This window comes from Mobula hypostoma, chromosome 9, assembly GCF_963921235.1.
Source record: "Mobula hypostoma chromosome 9, sMobHyp1.1, whole genome shotgun sequence".
Taxonomy (NCBI): Eukaryota; Metazoa; Chordata; class Chondrichthyes; order Myliobatiformes; family Myliobatidae; genus Mobula; species Mobula hypostoma.
The window spans coordinates 34,591,064-34,606,816 of NC_086105.1; the positions used below are offsets into that span (position 1 = coordinate 34,591,064).

At 39.8% G+C, this 15,753-nt stretch overlaps 1 protein-coding gene across 4 annotated transcripts in view; it reads right to left on the reverse strand.

Annotated features, from left to right (window-relative positions):
- The window catches only part of LOC134351632 (ELKS/Rab6-interacting/CAST family member 1-like), a 784,451-nt gene that overhangs the window by 327,963 nt on the left and 440,735 nt on the right, over positions 1-15,753 (reverse strand). The gene's annotated exons all lie outside the window — the stretch shown is intronic.

A 15,753-nucleotide genomic window follows, 5' to 3' on the forward strand; every position in this document is an offset into this window, starting at 1 on the left:
ACTGTTACTGAAAACTGAGAGTATTTAGATGACAAAATAAAACAGAACACACTGGAAGTACTCAGTAAATCAGATCACATCTGTGGAGACTTTTTAAAAATGTTTCTTTCAGTGCCATCTGCCTCATTAACAAGGGTCTTGGTTGTAGCAATCTTACTTTGATTTTATAAACTGACATGATTTCTAGTTCTTTTATGAATGCATGTTGTTCTAAACAATGTTTTCTAACACATGGAGCCAAGCTCCTCAAATGAATAGTGACCAGCATCATCATTTAAAACTTTCAGTGCTGGCCTCTCTTTTATTTTCCACTGAGAAAAAGAATGTAAGAGAAGATCTTATCCAACTTACTATTACAAACACATATGACCAAAATGGTTCTCATCACACAGCCACAGAGCCTGAAAAAAGTACTGGGAGAGTATCATATACACTGGAGGAATGACGCATATCAACAAAAGTAGTTTGGCAGCATAACTACTGACCAAGCTGTGTAAGTCCTATAAGCCACAGTGGGTCTAAATAAACAATAACTTTACTTGATCTTATCAAATGCATCTATCCATAACACCACTGAGAGAAATGACAGCCCTGCCTTTGCACTAAAAGCATGCTATATCAACCAACATACATCAAAGTTGCTGGTGAACGCAGCAGGCCAAGCAGCATCTATCGGAAGAGGCGCAGTCGACGTTTCAGGCCGAGACCCTTCGTCAGGACTAACTGAAGGAAGAGTGAGTAAGGGATCCCTTACTCACTCTTCCTTCAGTTAGTCCTGACGAAGGGTCTCGGCCTGAAACGTCGACTGCGCCTCTTCCTATAGATGCTGCTTGGCCTGCTGCGTTCACCAGCAACTTTGATGTATGTTGGTTGAATTTCCAGCATCTGCAGAAGTCCTGTTGTTGGCATGCTATATCAGCTTATCTGATATTACTAGCATGCTGAATGGGATGGGCTTAGAGCACACAAGCAGTGCAGCAGAAGCAATATCTGGTGTTATGACTCTACCAATTCAGTCAAACTTGTGAACCATCTTGGTTCAATGAAGAACATAGAGGGGCAAATCAATAACTGCAATTACTGCAACCTGATAAGGCTGCTACCTGGGACCACGTGTGTGCTAAACATCATAAAGGATATGTGCTCAACAACATAAAAGATGTGTAATAGACAGAGGTAAAGAATCCAACATGTAGCAGGCTGTTCAAAAAATAACTGTCCTGCTGTATCTAGCTGTGAATGGTATTACACAATTAAACACCTAAAGATCCAAGAAAGTCCCCATTTTCAATATAGCGGGATCTTGCACGAGTGCTAAAGACAAGGCAGAAACTTGCTGCTTGTTAAGCCAGAGTGCCAAGTGGATAAACCAGCCCAAGCCAGCTTCCTCCCAAGATCCCTATGACTTTTGAAACCTGTCTTCAGCTAAATTTGCTTTACCCAATATGATACTAAGAAATAAGGTTCACCAAAGTCTATATCATCAGATGGTATCTCATCTGCAGTAGGGATATCTGTATCCCAGAACAAACTGTACCTCTACAAAAAAAGGACAAACTGAGTCTGGCTAATGCCAAAATGATTCAAAGTGTCATTCATTGTGACCAATAAGCTTCTAACCAATGTTAAGTTTCAAGTAGCAAGAACTAAACTGTTTCAGATCTTCATCCAAACAAGATACAAAATTCCAGAGGTTTTTGATAGTTTTCCAAGAGTACCACGACTTAGTTGTAGGGTTTGGAGGCTTGTGTGCCTCAATGACCCATAGAACTATGCTGGCAGGAGTCAGGGGCTTGTGCTTTGGCTTTTGGTAGGGTCACCCATGCCAAACAGATCAAAGAGTAAAGGGCAGACTAAGAGTAGTCCACTGGTCCTCCAGGTTCGGTTGTTCAACTCAAGGCTAAAAACCCTGATGGGTCAAAAAAATTGTTACGGTAACGACAATGAAGAATCCTTCTATGTGGCCAAGAACAGATAGAGATGGAAGACCTTCACTGCTGTCCTAAACACCAGCAGCATGATAGGATTTAGACTCAACTAAAATGATAGTGACCTCATCATGATCTTGACATTAAAGAAGCACTTGACTATTTGAGGCATCAAGAAGTTCTGGTAAAACTGGTACATGGTCATCAAAGGGAATGAATCGTTTGCTTGGGTAGTCTGAAATCGCCAATTGCTTCAAAGGGGCATCAATATTACCATTGCCTAAGAAGAGCATGGTGACCTGCTCAATAAGTACTGTCTGGTTGCTTTAACATACACTGTGTTGAAGTACTTCAAGAGGTTTGTTACGGAACAAATCAACTCCAGCTTCGTAAATTATCTGAATTCTTTTCTATTTGCCTACTGCAACTACAGGTCAACAGCAGATGTTATTTCACAGGCTTTCCTCTCAGTTCTATATCACCTGTGCGGCACAAATGCATACATCAGACTGACATTCATCGACTACGGTTCAGCATTCAATACTACTATCCCCTCCAAACTTAAACCAAGCTCCAAGACCTAGCCCCTCTGTATGTCTCTTTACAACTGGATTATTGGCTTCCTCATCAGCAGATGTCAATCAGTATAGATTGGTAACAATATCCACCTCACCGATCAACACAGGTTCATCTCAAGACTGTGTGTTTGGCCTTCTGCTCTACTCTTTTTATCTCCAATGATCGTATGACTATGCATGGTTCCAATACCATCTATAAATTTGCCAAGGACACCACTATTGTTGGGCGAATCATGGGTGGTGATAAATCAGCACGTGGCTGAGATAGAACATCAGGTTGGGTGGTGCCACAGAAATTCCCTCACCCTCATTAAAATCAATAAAACAAGGAGCTAACCATTGACTGCAGAAAGGGAAAGTTGGGACATCATGCAGTAGTTCTCACTGAAGAGATGCAGAGAGTAAACAGCTTCAAATCTCTGAGCATTAACATCTTGGATGACCAGTCCTGGGCCCACCAAATTGATACAACCCTGAAGAAGACACACTAGTACTTCTTCTTTCTTAGAAACTATCGTCCTGCTTCAGCCTTTTCCAATCAAAGAGAAACAGATCCAATCTATTCAGTTTCTCCTCTTATCAGAAATACAGCTTTCCAAGTAACATCATGATAAACTGCATTTGCACCCCTCTCTAGAGCAATCATATCTTTCCTTTACAGGTACTCATTATGTTACAAATGCCCAATTTATAAACAATATGCATATATGAATGAGCATTTGAGAGACCAGTTTGATGGATGGGGATGGATTTGCTGGCTGTTACATGGATCTTTTGCTGGATGGGAATGAGGCATTCCCTTTGCCTTCTCTCCTCACCCCACTCCCTGCATTGCAATAATTGAGGGCTGGTCTGAGCCTGGCGCAGCTCACTCTCTGATGGTGGCTGCTCTTAGTATGCCTGTTTACATTCATGTTGTTTCTTTTCATTTCTGAGTTAAGGATTTGAGCACAAGAGATTTCTTATGATAGTTATAGAGGACCTTTGTGTTGGCGTGTGGTCAAGTGGTTAAGGTGTTCGTCTAGTGATTTGAAGGTCGCTAGTTTGACCCTTGGCTGAGGCAGCGTGTATGTCCTTGAGCAAGGCACTTAACCACACATTGCTCTGTGACGACACCGGTGCCAAGCTGTATGGGTCCTAATGCCTTTCCCTTGGACAACATCGGTGGTGTGGAGAGGGGAGACTTGCAGCATGGGCAGCTGCTGGTCTTCCATACAACCTTGCCCAGGCCTGCGCCCTGGAAACCTTCCAAGGCACAAATCCATGGTCTCATGAGACTAACGGGTGCCTACATATGTATAGTGTCAATGCACCTGTCCTATTGCACACAATTATAGTTTCTTTATTCAAAAAGGATATATTTGTTATAAAGGGAGTGCAGTAAAGATTCTCAGTCTGGGCCCTGCAATGGCTAGTCTGTTATATGAGGAGATATTTTGTAAACCAGGCCCCTGGAGACAAGGAAAATGAGAAGCTACATTTTAAAATGGGTGTATTTTTGGAATTCTCTTCCCCAGAGTGCTGTGAAAGTTCAGACATTGATTATATTCAAATCTGAGAACAAATGATGTATGGATATTAGAGGACTCAAAAGCAGGAACCAGTGTTAGAGAGGAAATCAGCCATGAACTGGCTGAATGCCAAAAGTTGGTCTAAATGGTCTACTCCAGCTTCTATTGTGATTTAGTAGCTGATGTCTAGCGTTTTCCTGAAAAGCCTCATATGTCCAGGGTGATGCATGTTTTTCCTTAGAAGCTCTTTTCTATCCCACAGCACAGTTGAGATCAGGAAACCATGATGTTAGGATGCTTTGGAACCTACTCTGCACTGAAAGGTCCTGACATTGTGGAAGGTATTGTTACTGCAGTTATTGTCTTTGAAAAAACTTAAGAGAATGAGAATATACATTCACATGTCACATACCCTAAATACTCACACAAAATGTCATCCATTTAAAAACTAATTTGTTTGGTCGTTTTTTTTTGTGAACATGATGAGAAACTTCTGTCATTGTCTGTCAATGGGAGGGAAATATTTGCTTCGCCTCTTGTATGATTAACGTCTACATGGCTTCCTGCTTATCACAGATGCAGGGGAACAGAGGGTGACTCATCAGCCAGATGGACGATCCTGGAATCTGCTATCTAATTAAGGATCAGCACAAATGACTATTTTGCTCATTTCTATTTGATGCAATTCTTGAGATTGTTCATAATTCCAACACAGTAACACCACACAGCATTCCACACTTTAAGCAATGCAATATAATGAAAAAGATACTGATTCGCATTGTGTGTCATGCCAAGCTTTTCCACCTCTGTTCATATCCATTTATTCCCTTTTGTAAATGAACAGACATAAGTGTTTTGCTAGGGATTATTACAATACTGGAATATATTACAGTGAACATTCTCGTAAAACATAACGGAATATTTTCTCCTTTAAATACTCCCTGCACCTAAACCAACATACCAACAAATTAGCAAGCAATTTAGGTTTAAAGGGGAACTAGCATCGATTTGATCCTTTGGCTTCGTTTTCCAGAATATAAACCTTACTGTTGCTAATGCTGACAGGGAGCCAGCAATTTGCCCACTCAATTCCTTCCAACATTTGCACACAAGGAGAAATGGACTGAGCGAGAGAAGGATGAATGTCAGGTAGTACATCCACAGTATTAGAAGAAGTGTGATTCATCCCCATGCAGTGATGATGCGTTGGGCTAATTGTCCAATTTTTCTTCTTTTGCATGAAATTTAATAGAACCATGGAACATTACAGCACAGAAAAAGGCCTTTTGGCCCTTCTTGGCTGTGCTGAACCAATTTTCTGCCTAGTCCCACTGACCTGCATCTGGACCATATCCCTCCATATATCTCTCATCCATGTACCTGTCCAAGTTTTTCTTAAATGTTAAAAGTGAGCCCGCATTTACCACTTCATCTGGCAGCTCATTCCACACTCCCACCACTCTCTGTGTGAAGAAGTCCCCCCCAATGTTCCCTTTAAACTTTTCCCCCTTCACCCTTAACCCATGCCCTTTGGTTTTTTTTCTCCCCCAGCCTCAGTGGAAAAAGCCTGTTTGCATTCACTCTATCTATACCAGTGGTCCCCAACCACCAGGCCGCGGACCGGTGCCAGGCCGCAAGGAATGTGCTACCGGGCCGCAAGGAAACAATATGATTTGGCGATTGGAGTCAGCTGCACCATTCCTCATTCCCTGTCATGCACTGCTGAGCCATTACGTATGCGAGGTTATTACCCGCACGTCAGCCATGTCAGTGCGGGAAGGAGATCGACTCCTCGAGCCTGCAAATGACAGCAGGCTGAAAAGTATGTTTGACATAACATCTCTGCCGGCATTCTGGATCAAATTCAAGGCTAAGTATCCTGAGATAGCCACGAAAGCACTGAAAACGTTGCTTCCATTTCCAACATATCTCTGCAATGAATGCAACAAAAACTAAATTGCGGAATAGACTGGACATAAGGAACCCCCTTCGAGTATCGCTGTCTCCCATCACCCCTCGATAGGACCGTCTTGTTGCAAGGAAACAAGCCCAGGGCTCCCACTGATTCAGCGGTATTGGTGTGTTGCAATGATTTTATATGATCATACGGGGAAAATATGTGCTGTATGTTTAATATCCAAACGTTACTTAAAATGTTATGATGCTATTGACTTATATAACCATATAACAATTACAGCATGGGAACAAGCCAGCTCTGCCCTTCTAGTCCGTCCCGAAATTTAATCTCACCTAGTTCCACTGACCTGCACTCAGTCCATAACCCTCCATTCCTTTCCTGTCCATATACCTATCCAATTTTTCTTTAAATGATAATATTGAACCTGCCTCAACCACTTCTACTGGAAGTTCGTTCAACACTTACTTCAAGCTCCCCTGTCCTCCCCTGATAATTGACTTATCGTTATATTCATGCGAGGAAAATATGCGCTGTGTTTAATATTAAATTCGTTAGATAAACCCCTTTAGAAACGAAATTGAGTGTATTAGCCACTTATCACCTATGTTCCAGTCGTGATTAACACCACCCCCCCGAATAGAATCGCCTAAAACGATTTGCAGAAAAAATTGGCACGTACACGCATGCGCAGGGTATGCATGCACGCAGGTGCCCGCGCAAGGCCTCATGGTCATTGTAGTCTTTCTCGGGGTAAACAACATATTTGACTGCTACTCTTGTCTGTTGGCAATCCTACCCCCCGCCCCCGCCCCCCCCTCCCCCGGGGTCGGCCGGTCCGCAAGAGTATTGTCAATATTAAACCGGTCCGCAGTGCAAAAAAGGTTGGGGACCCCTGATCTATCCCCATCATAATTTTATATACCTTTGTCAAATCTCCCCTCATTCTTCTACGCTCCAGGGAATAAAATCCTAACCTATTCAACTTTTCTCTGTAACTCAGTTTCTCAAGTCCCAGCAATACCCTTGTACACCTTCTCTGCACTCCTGAAATGTCGACTGCGCCTCTTCCTATAGATGCTGCTTGGCCTGCTGCGTTCACCAGCAACTTTGATGTGTGTTGCTTGAATTTCCAGCATCTGCAGAATTCTTGTTGTCTCCACTCTTTCAACCTTATTACTGTCCTTCCTGTAATTTGGTGACAAAAACTGCACAAAATACTCCAAATTCGGCCTCACCAATGCTTTATACAACCTCACCATAACATTCCAACTCTTATACTCAATACTTTGATTTATAAAGGCCAATGTACCAAAAGCTCTCTTTACGACCCTATCTACCTGTGACGCCACTTTTAGGGAATTTTGTATCTGTATTCCCAGATCCCTCTGTTCTACTGCACTCCTCACTGCCTTAACATTTACCATGTATGTTCTACCTTGGTTTGTCCTTCCAAAGTGCAATACCTCAAACTTGTCTGTATTAAACTCCATCTGCCATCTTTCAGCCCATTTTTCCAGCTGCTCCAAATCCCTCTGTAAGCTTTGAAAACCTTCCTCACTGTCCACTACACCTCCAATCTTTGTATCATCAGCAAATTTGCTGATCCAATTTACCACATTATCATCCAGATCACTGATATAGATGACAAATAACAATGGACCCAGCTCTGATCCCTGTGGCACACCACTACTCATAGGCTTCCACTCAGAGAAGCAATCCTCCACTACCACTCTCTGGCTTCTTCCATTGAGCCAATGTCTAATCCAATTTACTACCTCTCCGTGTATACCAAGCGACTGAATCTTCCTAACTAATCTCCCATGCGGGACCTTGTCAAAGGCCTTACTGAAGTCCATGTAGACAACATCCACTGCCTTCCCTTCATCCACTTTCCTGGTAACCTCCTTGAAAAACTCTAATAGATTTGTTAAACATGACCTTCCACGCACAAAGCCATGTTGACTCTCCCTAATAAGTCCCTGTCTATCCAAAAACTTGTAGATCCTATCTTTTAGTACTCCTTCTAATAATTTACCTACTACTGACGTCAAACTTACCGGCCTATAATTTCCTGGATTACTTTTACAGCATTTATTAAACAACATGAGCTATCCTCCAATCCTCTGGCACCTCACCTGTAGATACCGACATTTTAAATACATCTGCCAGGGCCACTGCAATTTCAACACTTGTCTCTTTCAAGGTCCGAGGGAATCCTGTCAGGTCCTGGGGATTTATCTACTCTGATTTGCCTCAAGATAGCAAGCACCTCCTGCTCTTCAATCTGTATGGGTTCCATGACCTCACTACTTATTTGCCTTATATTTCCATTGAAGCCATGCCAGTTTCTTTAGTAAATACAGACACAAAAAACCCATTTAAGATCTCCCCCATTTCCTTTGGCTCCATACATAGATGACCACTCTGATCTTCAAGAGGACCAATTTTATCCCTTACTATCCTTTTGCTCTTAATATACCTGTAGAAGCTCTTTGGATTATCCTTCACCTTGACTACCAAAACAACCTCATGTCTTCTTTTAGCCCTCCTGATTTCTTTCTTAAGTTTTTTTTGCACTTTTTATACTCCTCAAGCATCTTATTTGCTCCCTGTTTCCTATACATGTCATACATCTCTCTCTTCTTCTTAATCAGAGTTCCAATATCCCTTGAGAACCAAGGTTCCTTATTCTTATTCACTTTGCCTTTAATCCTGACGGGAACATACAAACTCCGCACTCTCAAAATTTCTCCTTTGAAGGCCTCCCACTTACCAATCACATCCTTGCCAGAGAACAACCTGTCCCAATCCACGCTTTTTAGATCCTTTCTCATTTCTTCAAATTTGGCCTTTTTCCAGTTTAGAACCTCAACCCAAGGACCAGATCCATCTTTATCCATAATCAAGTTGAAACTAATGGTATTATGATCACTTGAACCAAAGTGTTCCGCTACACACATTTCCGTCACCTGTCCTAACTCGTTTCCTAACAGGAAATCTAATATTGCATCCTCTCTAGTTGGTACCTCTATATATTGATTTAGAAAACTTTCCTGAACACATTTTACAAACTCTAAACCATCTAGACCCCTAACAGTATGGGAGTCCCAATCAATATATGGAAAATTAAAATCCCCTACCACCACAACTTTGTTTCCTGCAGTTGCCTGCTATCTCTCTGCAGATTTGCTCCTCCAATTCTCGCTGACTATTGGGTGGTCTATAGCAAAACCCCATTAATGTGGTCATACCTTTCCTGCTTCTCAGCTCCACCCATATGGGCTCGGTAGACAGGCCCTCCAATCTGTCCTGCTTGAGCACTGCTGTAACATTTCCCCTGACTAGCAATGCCACCCGTCCACCCTTCATCCCTCTGCCTCTATCACGTCTGAAATATCGGAATCCTGGAACATTAAGCTGCCAGCCCTGCCCCTCCTGTAGCCAAGTTTCACTAATGGGTATAATGTCGTAATTTCATGTGTCAATCCACACCCTCAGCTCGTCAGCCTTCCCCACAATACTCCTTGCATTGAAATAGAGACACCTCAGAAGATTACTACCACCCTTCTATTTGTGACTTTGCATGAACTTTTAACATAATTTATTTTCACTCCCCGCTCCACTATCTGCTCTGGCACTCTGGTTCCCATCCCCCTGCAAATCTAGTTTAAACCCTCTGCAATAGCACTAACAAACCTCCCTGCAAGGATATTGGTCCCCTTGTAGTTCAGGTGCAACCTGTCTCTCTTGTACAGGTCCCACCTGCCCCAGAAGAGGTCCCAATGATCCTGAAATCTGAAACCCTGCCCCCTACACCAGTTCCTCAGCCACGTGTTCATCTGCTAGAGCATCCTATTCTTACCCTCACTGGCACGTGGCACAGGTAGCAATCCTGAGATTACCACCCTCCAGGTCCTGCTTTTTAACTTCCTACCAAGCTCTCTATACTCACTCTTCAGGACCTCCTCACTCTTTCTTCCTACGTCTTTGGAAGCGTGATTGTACGTCAAAATCCCCCCCTAAAATATCTCCCAGTTGTTTTTTTAGTAATCAGGTTTTTTTTTGCTTAGCTGGAAATATCCCTCATAATCCATTATCAGGTAATGATTTTTTAAAATCTTATTTGGGAGCTAAAGTTTTAGAAAGGGATGTTTGAGAAATTGCACACCTCACTGATACGTAATTGAATCTGTTCTGTCGTTGACCAAACCACAGCACTAAGGCAAAATTACTTGGCTTCAAAACTAATTTAAATAGATCTATAAGGGATTAGGCTGAATTAATGGGAAACCAAAGCCTCAAACAGGAGGCTTAGATGATGGTTACATTGACTTGTCTTTTCCACTTTTAACTGTGGATGAGGCTGCTGTGTAGATCTTATATATTTGGTTTGTAAATAAATATTGCTGATGAATATTGGCAAAGTCCAATACTGTATAACAAGGCAATTTCTTTGCATGATGTTCCAAAACGAAATGTTTTAACACCTTTGATAAAATAATGAAAAAATAATAGTATATACTGTATGTATTCACATTGTGTGTGAAATAGAACATGAGGTATGCATTTAACCATCGTTTTTGCCAACAGAACCTTCCAGCTTATTTGCACTTATAACCTTGTCAAGAAAAGTTTATGGCCTTGAACCTGGAGATAAAAATCATTGTAGCCTAATATAACTTTATGAATTATCTAAATCGTATATATGGTGATAACAGGCATGATAAATTAGGCACAAGTTCTATTCTACAATTGTCATAGCTTCTATTTTTGCTATTTCTGTCTTGCACTCTTTATTTATTTTTATTGTAACTTATAGTAATTTGTTACGCCCGCTATGTAACTGCTGCCACAAAAGAACAAATTTTATGACTTAGGTCAGTGATAATTAACCTGATTCTAATTATATCTGTCAATGTAGAGCACTGGTGAATAGGTGGGCTTTCTGTTTGTAACAATAGCACAAATAAACTAATAACAGCTTTCAAAAGTTGCAGAACTTCCTTCAAAAGATTTATCAAATATAATTTGCCTTCAATTAATCAGTGCTGGTGCCATTATTAGAATGACAGAGTCTAAGAACTTTCCCACAACTGATAACAGAAAAATTGATCAGTAGATTCCCAGCTTATCCTCCTTTCCTGAACAGTGGCATTACCTTAACAGTTTTCCGGTTTCCCAAAGAAACCTTCTTTGCCATAAATAATATAAATTTTGTAATTCATAAACTTATATTTAAATTTCTCCAAAATCTGCTTGTTCACTGACTTTTTTCCATTCATCTGGCCCAGATACTTTTCAATGAGCTATTCTTTTTTCACCCCTGACTGTATAGGACCATTGCCATTATATTTATAATTTATCATTGTGTATTGAATACGGAAGGCATTTTCATTCATCATTACTTTCCAAAACACTTAGCAACCTTACATAACTTCACAAAAGTAAAAGGAGCAAAGTTTCTTTGGACTAGGGATTAGTCTTTGGACTTCATTAGATCTTGGATCAGCAAAGTGCCTATTGTAAAAGCTGGCAAAATGTCTTAACTTGGTACTCTTCTACCATATTCCTTGAGTATAACATCAAAGTATAGACAGAAGAATATGCAATAAGTTTACCATGTATGTACTTGTACTTGTATCCACGGAAATCTCAACCTTTATGTGTTTCACTGTAAAATGCAAGCCAAAATCATTTTTTTCAGATCTCGAGCAATTTTATCTTAAAATAATTATGGATGAAATGTTACTTCTCTTGACCCATAATGAAAACGATAAAATTAACATTCTGACAATATTGTGTTAACACAGATGAAGGTAGTTATAAATTTAAGATGATTTTGTACAGCAATTTTGATATAATATTGATACGGTTATTACATTAATGCAGATTCATCTTTTGTAAAATAATAATAAATTATGGCAATGGATTTCAATTCATTATATTTTTCCATAGTGAATTACTTTATCCCAAAAAGATTTTGACATTCTCTGAATTTGATGTTCATTTCTAAAGACACATTATCGAGTTTATTATTTTATCTCAAAAATAATACCACATTTTTAAACATGCTATCCAAGTGTCTAAAGGAGTGTCTAATGGATGGGTACATATGGGTGCAGTGAAGATGATAACAAATTTGAAATTACCATTATCTCTTCAGAATCTAAACATTGTAGACATGGTGATACTGCTGAACCAATTTAAGAACAGGTACCGTTGTTACTATCTTCAATCCATCAAATCTTTTTCAGAATTGTGCATTGAAATTGATTGAACTTATAAATCTGAAAATATGATACTCCATTTCTCAGCATTTTTATAACTGCAGAGAAGGAGGCAGCTATGCAAGTGATATTTCAAGGTCGTTTAAAGCCAGCTGAGTTGAAGTGCAGAAAAGGTTTACGAGGATGTTGCCGGGACTTGAGAAACTCAGTTACAGAGAAAGGTTGAGTAGGTTAGGACTTTATTCCCTGGAGCGTAGAAGAATGAGGGGAGATTTGATAGAGGTATATAAAATTATGATGGGTATAGATAGAGTGAATGCAAGCAGGCTTTTTCCACTGAGGCAAGGGGAGAAAAAAACCAGAGGACATGGGTTAAGGGTGAGGGGGGAAAAGTTTAAAGGGAACATTAGTGGGGGTTTCTTCACACAGAGAGTGGTGGCAGTATGGAATGAGCTGCCAGACGAGGTGGTAAATGCGGGTTCTTTTTTAACATTTAAGAATAAATTGGACAGATACATGGATGGGAGGTGTATGGAGGGATATGGTCCGTGTGCAGGTCAGTGGGACAGGCAGAAAATGGTTCGGCACAGCCAAGAGGGGCCAAAGGGCCTGTTTCTGTGCTGTAGTTTCTATGGTTCTATGGTAAGATAGTATAAAATTTGTAACATATTTTCTTGGTATTATATTTAAATACGTAAAAAATAAGGAGGACGTATACTCTTGCCACAACAAATATAACTATCCAACAGCCTACTGATGTATCAGCACCTAAAACTGGCAAACAAAGATCATTAGTTTTTTTTTTGAAAGCATATTAAAATTAAATTTGGTTTAGTAAATTGATTCCAATAATCCAATCAATTTTATATTTGAAAAATGCATCATAAAGCATACACCACAGCTCAGACACTTTTCCTAGTTATTTCAGTATAATAAGTACAACAATGTATACCCAATTTACCATTTAAGTTCAGGTTAACTCCTTTATCAGTCCATTACCAAGTCAATTGACTTTTTAAAATTATATGGTTCTCCAGCAACGAAAATTAAATGCCTCAGTTAGCATGGAAGCACGGTATTCTAATTTAATTAACAGTAATTCCTCATAAGGAAAGCATTAGGTTGAGATCTTTGTGATGGAAAGTTGCAGACAGCAGCTTGTTCCTGGTTTCATGACAGTACAAAAGCAATGTATTGTTTGCCTCTCGAAAAAAGAACAAGTCTACTGATTTCTTAAACTTAGAAACCAATCTCTCTGCCAATTGCTCTAACCCGTAGGCTGCTGTGTGCTGGAGAGGTTCAGCTTGTAACAATATAATTTTTCTCCATATGGACAGCAAGATTTTGCCTTCCTGCTGGTTTGATTACTTCATTGTGGCAGAATTTCCGAAGTGAAAATGGTCCCAGATGGGACATATTATTCAAAGTGCTTGATTACAAAATTCTATCCAATGAACCATCAGTATTTTTTTGTGCTTTTCGACTCAGTCAACTCACTAGACAAAAAGACGATGGAGGAAGCAAATAACTCGAATGATTTGTGATTGACAACAGATGACAAATGCTTGATGACTAGAGCACTTCAAGATGGCAGTATATGAGGTCTAGCAAAGTATTTTACAAATGAATAATACTTGGAAAATTATCTTTGGCATCAGAGTCAGATTGGGATTCTGCTTACTTACAGTACACTAAGACAAGTTAACATCAAGATTTTAGGTCCAATAGTCCTACTGAAGCCAACAGACAACCACAATTCTTTGCAATTTACCAGATAAAAGCTTCTGCCTTTTATTGAATAACCTGTTCAGAAAATGCAGCTTCAATAGCATACAAAAACCAAAATCATACCAATAAAGTGAGTTTTTCAAAGTCCAAATTGAGAGCTTCAGGATGACATTGTGGCTTCTTCATAAGGACAAAAATAATTTCAGGAATTAAATTATTAGGCCAACAGTTCAGTTTAAACCATTTGTCTCTTTGTCTGTTTGTCTTGCAAAAATGCAATGGCTGTACAACTTATTTCTGTTTGGAAAACTAAGTTCTGTTGGACTTCGCTTAGATTTCGTAGGGTAGATTCTTTCCACTGAATGTTTGTGAAAATGGTTGTTAATACTGCTAAGATTTTAACAAGAGATGAGGAAAACCTCATAAATAAAAGTGACTAATATAATGTTTGACAACTTAGGAAATCAAAATCTGAATCAAATTTGTCATGTGCAATGTTAATCATGAAAATTCCAATTATAGTATATTGAAGTTTCTTCTTAATAACCAGAATCACATGTATCATTAAAGACTGTTAGTATATTGGGGAGTAACTACAAACTTCATATTCTTATTCTTTATACAACTTTGTCAGATTGGACTCATAAGCCACTTGAGAGCCCATAAGTAGGTCAACAGAACGAAGACCATCATCCTCGACCTCTAGGGATAGCCATGATGACAACTTTGTAATCAAAGAAGAAATCAATCCTTAGAAAGAGGTGACATAGGATTGGCAGATGTAGAATCTTTATGGGCAGAGTTAAGAAACTCAAAAAGTAAAAAGACTCTGATGAGAGTTATATACAGACTTCTGAAAAGTAGCTGAAGTGGGATACAAATTACAATGGAAAATAAAAAAGGCATGTAATAAGAACAATGTTATGTCAGTCATGGGGGATTTAAATATGCAGGTAGAATGGGAAAATCAGGTTATGGCTGGATCCCAAGAGTGGGAATTGGAAGAATATCTATATGCTTTTTAGAGCATCTTGCATTTAAGCCCACCAGGGGAAAGCAATTCTAGATTGGGTGTTTGGTTAGGAAGCATAAGGTAAAGGAGGAACACTTAGGAGACAGTGATCATGATATGGTAGAATTCACCCTGCACTTTGAGAGGGAGAAGATAAAGTCAGATATATCAGTGTTACAGTGGAGTAAAGGAAATTACAGAGGCATGACAGAGGAGCTGGCCAAAGCTGACTGGAAGGGGACAATATCAGGGATGATGGCGGAACGGCAGATATGGAAGTTTCCGGAGCTTCGGAAGGTGCAGGATACATACATCTCACAGATGACTAAGTATTCTAAAGGTAGGATGAAGCAATTGTGGCTTACAATTTAAGTCAAAGAAAGTATAAAAGCGAGGGAGAGAGAAGGGGTATTATACAGCAAAAATTAGTGGGAAGTTAGAGGATTGGGAAGTTTTTAAAAACCAACAGAAGGCAACTGAAAAAAGCCATAAGGAGAATAAAGATGAAATATGAAGTTAAGCTAATCAATAATATTAAAGAGGATACCAATACTTACTTTCAGATATATAAAAAGTAAAAGAGAGGCAAGAATGGATATTGGGCCACTGGAGAGGTGGTAATGAGGGACAAAGAAATGACAGATGAATTTAATAAGTATTCTGCATCAGTCTTCACTGTGGAAGATACTGGCAGTATGCCAGAAATTCGAGAGTGTCAGAGGATAGAAGTGAATGTAAACAACAGGAATTCTGCAGATGCTGGAAATTCAAGCAACACACATCAAAGTTGCTGGTGAATGCAGCAGGCCAGGCAGCATCTCTAGGAAGAGGTACAGTCAATGTTTCAGGCC